Below are 11,414 nucleotides of genomic sequence, written 5' to 3' on the forward strand. Positions count from 1 at the left end.
CAGAGATCTACCTGTCTCTGCCTCCCGAGTGCTGGGATTAAAGGTGTGCGGCACCACCACACGGCTTTTAGATTAAAATCTTAAAAATAAAATTTAAGAGTATGTTTTTAGGGAAAGAAAATGTGAAAACAACATAATATCTAGGCTGTGACATGGTTATTGCTTACTGCTCTTCATCAAATCTGTAGTCAGAAGGAAATATTTAAAAACTGCAGTTTGGTGAGGAATGGCCTGAGAACTAGTTTAAAGTTACATGCACAACTGTGAAGAAAGCAGCTATAATTGTTAAAGATATTAGCACTTCTAGAAAAACCTTTATACTTTGCAACTGACAATGGGAGAGGTGTCTGGAAGACAAGATCCCCCATCAAAGTCTTCAATTTATGAAAATGAAGATTCATTTAAAAAGAGAGAGACTTAGGAGAAATCCCTGAGAGTTTTTTGCTTTCAAACAAACTAAATAATAGTTTTCCAGGTTTAGCCACTTAGGTGCACAAATGCCTCTCCAGCAGTGACAGAAAAGTTCCCAACTGTGCATTTAACTGGCAGCAGAATTTAGGAGTGTTATCCATATGGCATTGCAGGCATGCAAAATTCAAGCATTGCAGGGTTGCAGAAGGTTACATCAAGGTTCTAGAGACACTGAAGCAAGATAATTGTTTAGAAAGGTCAAATTCTCTGCAACAAGGCTAAGAGAGGCCATTATGTGAAATCGTGGAGGTGAGGCAAAACTTTCAGCAGACACAGCAGCATGTTGGAGATATGAGGGCCATGGGGTATAGACTGAGGAAAGCTGGAGACACTGAGTGAAGCCAGCCCAAGGGAGAAGTTGCAAGCACTGAGAGTGGCTGAAATGGATGGGCAGGGCTCCCTGAGCTCAATGAAGCTCAGCTGCTGCCCTCACAAGCCTGGGGCGCTGGACACACAGCTGAAGAGTTTGGCATTTGTCCTACTGATTTGGGTCTTACCCTGGTCTGATCTAACAGTTCACCCATCCCTCCCTTTTGGAGTGAGAATGTTTCCTTTATGCTCTTATAAATTGGGAGTAAGTGAGTTGATTTTGATTTTACAGGATCTTGCAGTTAGGAGCTTGCCTTGAGCCTCTGGAGAGAAACTAGCTTTTGAACAATATTAGTTCTGTTAGGAATCCAGACACTTACAGATGAAGTGGGTACATTTTGCATCAGGAGATAGCTATGAGCTTTTGAGGACAAGGGATAGAAGATTATGATTTAAAAGTGATGTGAATCTTTATAATAGCTATTCTTAACAAATTAGCTCGATTTACAATCACCAAAAGATGTACCTCTGGTGTTTCTGTAAGGTGTTTCCACTGAAAATTAACTGAGAATAGACGACCCATTCTAGATGTTTATGCTGCCATCCCATGGGATAACGTCCTAACTGAATAGAAAGAGGAAAAAAAGGAAAGTGGAAGTAAGGAGATCAGTTATATAAAAAATGTTTGATTCCACTAAATAAATAATTAGCAATACACACCACCAATTTAAGTTAAGCCTCTGAAATGTAGGAAAGGTTTAAAATAAGCAATATAACATAATTTTCTAGAGCATTTATTTTAATAACTCTCATCAAAACCTTGCTTTGTAAAACAATCAATAATACTATGTAGAGAGTAACCAAATTATGTAGACAGTAAAGATTTCACTGAATACATAGAATTTTGATAGACAAAGGAAGATGATTTTTAGAGCAGTAAAAAATACACTGCATGATACTATAGTGACAATTATCATTGCCTAAATATACAGACTGTACAGTATCAAGAGTGAACCCCAATGTAAACTGGGGACCATAATTATGATGTGACAATGTATGTGGTGATATTTCATTTGTGTTGAAATGTGGTATTATTTTATTTGTGCTTTAATAAAGCCTGCCTGGAAATCAGGGGAAAAGGCCAGCCATTTTAAGTAAATAAGAAGTCAGGCCGCATCACGATCCCTGACTTCAAGCTCTACTATAGAGCTACAGTAATAAAAACAGCTTGGTACTGGCATAAAAACCGACATGTGGACCAATGGAATCGAATTGAAGACCCTGACATTAATCCGCACACCTATGAACATATAATTTTTGACAAAGAAGCCAAAAGTGCACAATGGAAAAAAGAAAGCATCTTCAACAAATAGTGCTGGCAAAACTGGATATCAACATGTAGAAGGTTGCAAATAGATCCATATCTATCACCGTGCACAAAACTTAAGTCCAAGTGGATCAAGGACCTCAACATAAATCCAGCTACTCTGAACTTGCTAGAAGAGAAAGTAGGAAGTAGTCTTGAACGCATTGGCATAGGAGATCACCTCCTAAATAGAACACCAGTAGCACAGACTCTGAGAGAAACAATCAATCAATGGGACCTCTTGAAACTGAGAAGCTTTTGTAGAGCAAAGGATACAGTCAACAAGGCAAAGCGACAGCCTACAGAATGGGAAAAGATCTTCACCAACCCCACATCTGACAGAGGACTGATATCCAGAATATATAAGGAACTCAAGAAATTAGACATCAAAATGCCCAACAGTCCAATTAAGAAATGGGCTATAGAACTAAACAGAGAATTCTCAACAGAGGAAACTCAAATGGCCGAAAGACATTTAAGGAATTGCTCAACATCCCTAATCATCAGGGAAATGCAAATCAAAACAACTCTGAGATACCACCTTACGCCTGTCAGAGTGGCTAAGATCAAAAACACTGAAGACACCTTATGCTGGAGAGGATGTAGAGCTGGGAAACTCTCCTCCACTGCTGGTGGGAATGCAAGCTTGTACAACCACTTTGGAAATCAATATGGCACTTTCTTAGAAAATTGGGAATCCATCTCCCCCAAGATCCAGCTATACCACTATTGGGCATATACCCAAGGAATGCTCAACCACACCATAAGAGCACTTGTTCAGCTATGTTCATATCAGCATTGTTTGTAATAGCCAGAAATTGGAAACAACTTAGATGCCCTTCAACTGAAGACTGGATAAACAAAATGTGGTACATATACACAATGGAATACTACTCAGCAGAGAAAAACAATGACATCATGAGGTTTGCAGACAAATGGATGGATCTAGAAAAAATCATCCTGAGTGAGGTAACCCAGACTCAGAAAGACAAACATGGTATGTACTCACTCATAGCAGGATACTAGATGTGGAACAAGGATGACTGGACTGCTACTCACATCACCAGGGAGGCTACCTGGAAAACAGGACCCCAAGAAAGACACGGGGATCGCCCAATGACAGAGAAATGGAATGAGATCTACATGAACAGCCTGGACATGAGTGGGGGTAGTGAAAGGCGAGGGTCGAGGGAAAGAGAGCTTGGGGGAGCGGGAGATCCCAGCTGGATCAACAACAGAGAGGGAGAACAAGGAATAGGAGACCATGGTAAATGAAGACCACATGAGAATAGGAAGAAGCAAAGTGCTAGAGAGGCCCACAGAAATCCACAAAGATACCCACACAACAGACTGCTGGCAATGGTCGCGAGACAGCCCGAACTGACCTACTCTGGTGATGGGATGTCCAAACACCCTAATTGTCATGCTAGAAACCTCATCCAACTACTGAGGGATCTGGATGCAGAGATCCATGACTAGGCCCTGGGTGGATCTCTGGGAGTCCAATTAGCGAGAATGAGGAGGGTTTATATGAGCGAGAATTGTTGAGACCAAGGTTAGATAAAGCACAGGGACAAATAGCCAAATGAATGGATACACATGGACTATGAACCAATGGCTGAGGGGTCCCCACTGGATCAGGCCCTCTGAATGGGTGAGACAGTTGATTGGCTTGATCTGTTTGGGAGATATCCAGGCAGTGGGACCGGGTCCTGTGCTCATTGCATGAGTTGGCTGTTTGAAACCTGGGGCCTATGCAGGATTGTTTGGCTCGGCCTGGGAGGAGGGCACTGGACCTACCTGGACTGAGTCTACCAGGTTGATCTCTGTCTGTGGGGAAGGCTTTGCCCTGGAGGAGATGGGAATGGGGGGGGGGGGCTGGGGGGAAGGTGAGAGGGACGGGAGGGGGGAGAACAAGAGAATCTGTGGCTGATATGTAGAACTGAATTGTATTGCAAAATAAAATAAAAAATAAAAAAAAAGAAGTCAGGCCACACATGCCCTTAATCCAATCACTTATCAGGCAGGGTCTCTGTGTGTTCAAGGCCATACTAGGGAACAGAGCCAAGTATGGGTGACACAGGCCTTTAATCCCAGTACCAACCATGGAGACCTGGAGGTCTGTACAGACAGGTCATGACAAGCAAGTGAGGTAGATAGGCTACGATAGCCAATGAGAGGTCAGAACAGCAAGGCAATAAAGGCGTGGGTAAGACAGGAAGTGGATCACATTTGGAAGCTGCAGAGTTGGTGAAGTAAGTGCTGTTGATATCTGTATGCTGTGAATGTGCTGCTCTGATTGGTTAATAAATAAAGTGCTGATTGGCCAGTAGCCAGGCAGGAAGTATAGGTGGGACAAAGAGAGAGGAGAATTTTGGGAACAGGAGGGCTGAGTGAGGAGACACTGCCAGCCACTGCCATGAGAAGCAACATGTAAAGATACCGGTAAGCCACAAGCCACGTGGCAAGGTACAGATTAATAGAAATGGGTTAATTTGAGCGCTAGAGAGGTCCCCAGGAATCCACAAAGATGACTACACTGTAGACTACTGGCAATGGTCGAGAGGGTACCTGAGCTGACCTACTCTGGTGCTCAGATGGCCGAACACCCTAACTTCATGATAGAACCCTCATCCAGTGACTGATGGAAGCAGATGCAGAGATCCATGGCCAAGCCCCAAGCAGAGCTCCAGGAGTCCAATCGATGAGAGAGAGGAGGGATCATATGAGCAAGAGATTTTGAGACCATGATTGGAAAAAGTACAGAGACAGCTAGGCAAACTAGTGGAAACACATGAACTGTGAACCAACAGCTGAGGAACCCCCATGGAACTGGACTAGGCCCTCTAGATAAGTAAGACTGTTTAGGGGGGGCCCAGGCAGTGAGACTGGGACTTGTACTCAGTGCATGAGCCAGCTTTTTGGAACCTAGTGCCTATGCTGAGACACTTTGCTCAGCCTTGGTGCAGGGAGGAGGGGATTAGACCTACCTCAACTGAATGTACCAGGCTCTGCTGACTCCCCAGGGGAGACCTTGCCTTGGAGGAGGTGGGAATCGGGGCCGGGGGGGAGGCTGGGGGTGGGAGGAGGGAGGACAGGGGAATCCGTGGTTGATATGTAAAATGAATACAAAAATCTCTTAATTAAAAAAAAAGAAAACTCACTGTTAAAAAAAGGATGAAAAAATAAAATATATTAAATGGTTTTTAAAAAAGATATAAGAACTATGTAGCAAGAAATCTGAGCCATTAGGACAAACAGTATAAAAAAATGTAAGTGTCTGTGTGTTTATTTGGGACTGAGTGGCTGCGGGTCCAGGTGGGACTAGAGATAACTCCAGCTACAGGTAAGGTTAGCTGGTGGATTTCCCTATTTCCCTGATCTCTCTAAGGCTTTCACCCCTATATTTGGCCCTGTGTTTTTTATTTAATAAGACCATTTAGAAATTTGTCTAAAAATGTAAGCTTATAAGTTTTAACAAATACACCATTCAGGTGTGGGATGTTGAATTCTAATAATGTATGGCCCAGGCATATCTAGGAAGTATCATTTTCACTACGAACCCAAACATTCTTTAAAAATATTATCGAAAGAAATCAGGAAAATAAGTCCAAATATTGTGTTGGATATTATAAATAGAATAATTTCCTTGGAATTATAATCTCAAATCTTTACAACTTCTCTAGGATGACTTTTGTCATTATATTCAAGGCTATAATCACAAGCTAGATTTAAAAAATGAAGTAGGGCTGGAGAGATGGTTCAGGGTTTAGGAACGCTGGTTGTTCTTCCAGAGGACCTGGGTTCAATTCCCAGCACCCACATGGCAGCTCACAACTGTCTGCAATTCCAATTCCAAGAGATCTGACATCTTCACACCAGTGTACATAAAGTTAATAAGTTATTAAAAAAATAAAAAATGAAGAAATAAGAAGTAAAGCTTTGAAAAGTCTGTAAGTATCCCATACTTCAAAATGGATGTTCTGAAAGATGTAATTGATCATAGATTCGTTCTGATTCAGGTAAAGCTTTGATCTGAAATAAATTCTCTATATAATAAAAGGTCTTTGGTAACTGTTTGCCAAAAGCTACAAGAATGTGGGAATGAGTATTTGCTCAAAGATTGTTAGAGAACAGTAAATGCTTTTATCTTGATGATCATTGAAGAACATGTGTTGCATGTCACATTCTTTCCTTATTGAGAAGTGAAAATCTGCTGATACCTTTGCCCATTTCTCTACAGGGCCTGGGTTGTGACATTTCACTTCATAGATCTTGAGATCATTAGCATATATATTTTATTCTGGGTAGGTAAGGTAAGTCAACAGACATTGTGAAAAATATCTAAAAACAAAAAGAAAGAATAGCTAATTTCTCACATATGCTGGAATAAAAATACAAGGTTTCATCATAAGAATCAAGTGTACTAATTAAAGTAGTTAGTTACTATTTTAGACTAAGTTTATTGTTCTCTTCAAAACTGTAATTTAGGTTGTAACTCTAAATTTATTGTATATGGAATTTAATGTGATTTGACATGATTTTAATAAAATGTATGGCATACTTCATCAATATGAATTTCTACCAAAATGCCGTAAAAATAGGAAACATATATAGTCGCCAGAGAATATATTGTTAACATAGACTATTGCATAATGCTAGGAATATGAGGGACTCTACAAAAGTCATTTCACAAACGAAAATTTGAAACATCCTAAATTCCCAAAGTAAAATATGCATTTGTAGTCTATGTTTGATAATTATAATCAAGAAGTATCTTTCTATGCCTTTGTTTCCTAGGCTTTATGGAAGGCTTTATTATCACAACACAAAAGAAGAAATAAAGAAATTATTTTAAAGTTCCTGGCAAACCTAGAATGTTATGTGAATTCTAAATGTAAATAATAATTAAGGAGAATATATCCCTCAAAAAAATTAGATATTCGAGCTACTGATTTATTTAAAAATGAGTAAGAGGCTTCTGAAACCAGATAAGTCTGGGTTTGCATCTCAGTTCCTTTACTTTGTATTCACTTAGGTGACTTGCTTAACCCTTCTGGCTTTTTAAAAATACACATAATTTTTCTTATCAAAGAAATAGATAGACTATTCTGTGTAAAATTTAGTGCATATAAATCATATACTGAGCAATCACAAATTTTCTTTCCTCTTTTCTGAATGATAAATTTCCCTTAACAAGAGTTTTAAAAGGACAAAGATAATGCAATTACTCAATGAGATAAGTGAGTGTTAGAGGCATTACTCTATAATTCCTAGTAGATTACAATTCTCAGTGTAGGCATTAGATTATTTTATAGACATACACAATTCTTAGGTACTCTAAATGGTAATGAAAGGCGAGGAAGAATTCTTGTTATGTAATAATGAGCAGACCTTTCTCCTCCTGTGATAGCTAAGAATGAGCTTGGTTCTTACTACTAAGCTACTAAGAGTGTGATTTGTGATCAAACCTACTGTGAAAACCATTTCCAATCAGAAGGTCATCCTTGGATTCTAGAGTGTTTTAGGACTTGAATTAGCATTAGACTCATATTCAAAAGTGTAGTTAATGTTTGTACCATAGACACCATTGCTAAGAAGTCTAGGGGAAAGTACTCACTTAATTCTAGTAATTTCAGCCTATACACTCATTATCTTTGGACAAAATCTGTACATAGTGATGTGCTTTCTGAATACTTTCTCAACTTGCCTTGTGTTCCTATACTTTCTATAGTATTACATCTTTACCTGTTTTTGTTCCTGTTTAAGTTACAGTGGATTTATTGCATAGCAGATTTTTCACATGAAAGAAAATGTGTTGGTTTTGTTTCTCCCAAGTTTTTAAAATGATTTACCACCTTTAATGCAATCTTTTACAAAACATGCTTCAGTTTGGTATCCTGGGCCTCTCACATAAGTTTCTCCTTTCCCTGGGGATTTAAATCAACAGCCATCTAACTAGTCAATATCTGTATTCACAGTATCTTTCGCTTTCCTGTACCTAGGGTTTTATGCTCTAGGGAATGAGTTTATAAATAAATGAATAATGTCTGTTCAAGGATGATATGTAAACTGACTCATAATTGTGATAGATTCAGTTTCAACTCTTGCATCTTCTAATGGACTTGCTGGGTCCTCTGCCCTTTTGAAGACTCAGTGGAAAAGATAGACAGAAAACGTCTCCATAAACTGTTTAGTAAACTGACTCCACTGGCAAATGATACATGTTTACAAAGAGTACAAAGTTTGCTTCTCCTTAGGAGAGGAAAATAACAACAAACACACCAGGAAACAGGTGTTTCTGAGACTGCAGCTCTTTAATCTGCTTCCAATTAGGAGGTGACAATCTGCACCCCTTTTTAGCATTCTCTTAGTGAGTTAACAATATCCCCACAGCACTTTGTACATATGTCTATCACAAGCCTCTTTTTATATTTAAATGATTTCCTAACTGCCTCTTCTGAGACACTATGTGTCACTAAGTTACAAAGGTAACTTTTTATCCTCTTTAGTCCTATACCCACTGTTGAAGGTATTACCCTCAATATGCTGTTTGAGACAGATGATTAATGTTAACTGTCAGTTTGACAGGATCTGCAGTAACCTAGGAGACAGGCCACACCACCAGCCACATCTGTGAGGGATTATTTAGTCTTTGGTGGTGTTCCTGTGAGGGATCATGTTGATCCCATTTATTAAGGTATAAAAATTCACACTAAAGGTAGGTGGCACTATACCCTGTACTTGGGTCTTAGAAGGTATAAAAAAGATGGAGTTAGCTGAATACAAGCATTCACCGCCGTCTGCTTCTGGACTCATGTACAATGTAATTAGATTCTTCAAGATCCTGCCACTGTGAATTCTCCACCATGAGGGACTGTAACTTCTGTGAGCCAAATAATACCCCTTTTCCTCTAAGTTGATTAGTTCAGGGTGTTTGCTCACAGCAACAGGAAAGAAGGTAACAGAGTTAAGCATTTGCTAGACAAACTAGAATTTCCTGCTTAATACAGGGAGCGGGGGCAATTCTCTCTCAGTTGGCTGTTGGAGACTGGTGGACACATAATGTAGTCAGGGAAAGCAGATAGGCATCATCACCTACTTGTAATTGCCAGTGTCAGCACCTCTTTGCCTAGGGACCTTTCCAAAGCTGAGGAAAAGGATAGTTAGAAGTCCACCACACGCCTGCAGTGCCAGAGGGCTATCACTCCAAACAAGAACCATCAACAAATGACTGACAGCAGTTGATGTCCTTTCCTCTAGGGTGGGTTCATTTGGGGATGTGTGTCCTGATGAAGGTTGTTAGTTTCTTGGTTAACCACAGGAAGTACTAGCTTTCCTCCATTAGCTGTCTTTTCTTCTCTGTTCTATTGGTTCCTGTCCTGCCTGTTGTTTCTTGTACCTCTCCCAAGACTTGTTTGTATGCAAGTCCTCTTGGGTCTGCTTATAATACAAACCAGTCTATGCCTAAACCAAGATGGACAATCAGATTCTCCCTTGGGATTCTGGAATTGAAGCAATGCAGTTTTTTCCCCCTAAACAGATGCGTGAATGTGAAAGTGTGGGGAGGTGGGAGAGTAAGTGGGGAGCAAAGCAGATGGAAAGAGCAAGACCACGGAGCTCTCTGACCGGCCAGCCTAGCCCCAAAATGGTGAGCTCTGGATTCAGTGAGAGACCCTCTCTCACAGAAATAATATAGTAACATGCAAGATCCTTTTCAGGTAAACACTAGAGCACATGCACCTGTATACGTAATGCTGCACACACACACACACACACACACACACACACACACACACACACACACACACCAGGTTTGTTGGTTTTTTTTTCTAAAATAAGTATAGGGGTACAATAATTTTTTTCTAATTAAAATTATTAAATTTTATTTACTCAGTGTATGTGTGTGTCCCTGAGTATCAAGGTGCATGTGTGGAGATCAGAGGACAACTTGAGGCGGTCAGTCCTCTCCTTCTTCCATCATGTGGATCCTGAGTATCAAACTTAGCCCAGGCTTGGTGACCAGTACTTTTATCACTAAACCATCTGGCTAGCCTCGATTTCTCCTTCTCTTTCTCCGATGCTTTTTCCAAAGCAGTGCCAATAAACGTGAAGAGAAATTCCCTAAGGAGACCCTGTGTTGCTTTGCTTAGTCATTTATCTACTCATTTGACAAGTCTTTATCTCATTTCTAGGTGCCAACGGGAGCATTAGGTAGGCATGAGAAATATGAGATTATCTCTTTAAGATAGGCATTTATAGCAGGAAATCTGAGTGGCCAGTTGTGATAGAGCATTCCGAATTATGATGGGAGAACGGAGTTCTGTGATAGCAGATGGGGAGAAATCTAACCCAAGTTTATGATACATAGGTTGTCCCCTAAGAAAAATAAGGAGTTTAATTTGATGAAAATATCTTATCACTCATTTTCTCTAACCAAAGTTCATATATATGCCATTGGCTCTTATCAATATTCTTACCATTCATAATTTGGTCCTATCCCATTGGTTTACTAATTCCCACATGCAATCTTGAAGACATGGGCTTTGTCTATTTAATACTGCATTCTCATACCATCAAACTGCCTGCTCTAACACGGAAGCTCCATAGCATTTTGAAAATAGAGAGAATTTAACAGCCACACCCAGTATTACAACTGTTTCCTCTGCATGAGTTGGAGATTCTTAGAGATAAAGCCAGTGTTTCATTCTTTACCCTAACAAAGCTGGGCTTCTTCGTGCTAACCCTCCATTGGTGGTCCTGTTCTATCTCTAATGTTAAATCAGCTTCTTTGTACCTGCAGCTGGCTTCTCATTTCTGGTCTTGTTTTCTTCATCTTTTACCCTCATTCAGATTAGACCTACATTGCCATGATCCCATTCTGGCCTGCTCCTCCCACTGACAGCATGATTTGGACTTAATACAGCTCTGGGATGCCTTCAGCATCACCTGCACGACACCGTTTTCACACCTTCCCATGTTGGGACAGGAAATACTATCTGTTTGCTCACCCACACTTCTCAGCTCATATGTCCCTGAGGAAAAGGGGCCCAGGTAAGTCTTCCAGTAAGTGTCCCAGATATAGGAATTATTCCACTGAATTCAAGATTTTCAAGGTGACTGTTTTAAATGTTGTCAATTTTACATTGGAAGTCATTTTATGAATACTACTTAATTGAGAAAATCTACTTCACATATACTTTGTGAGCTATATTTGTATAATTACTTCCTCTAAAATCTTGTGTAGGCCCCATGGGGTGAGGGGAGT

The 11,414-nt window shown here is 40.1% G+C and overlaps 1 protein-coding gene and 1 long non-coding RNA gene across 18 annotated transcripts in view; one reads left to right on the plus strand and one right to left on the minus strand.

The window, feature by feature from the left end:
- The window catches only part of Dlg2 (discs large MAGUK scaffold protein 2), a 1,877,153-nt gene that overhangs the window by 1,194,167 nt on the left and 671,572 nt on the right, over positions 1 to 11,414 (minus strand). The gene's annotated exons all lie outside the window — the stretch shown is intronic.
- LOC128095423 (uncharacterized) overlaps positions 1 to 11,414 on the plus strand; it is a 39,765-nt gene that overhangs the window by 22,462 nt on the left and 5,889 nt on the right. The window contains exon 2 of the long non-coding RNA XR_008213240.1: positions 11,000 to 11,200. This is a non-coding gene — a long non-coding RNA (uncharacterized LOC128095423). The remainder of the gene's footprint in view (positions 1 to 10,999; positions 11,201 to 11,414) is intronic.

The sequence above is a fragment of the Peromyscus californicus genome, unplaced genomic scaffold, assembly GCF_007827085.1.
Source record: "Peromyscus californicus insignis strain IS unplaced genomic scaffold, ASM782708v3 Scaffold_4__1_contigs__length_199733344, whole genome shotgun sequence".
In the NCBI taxonomy this organism is placed as follows: domain Eukaryota; kingdom Metazoa; phylum Chordata; class Mammalia; order Rodentia; family Cricetidae; genus Peromyscus; species Peromyscus californicus.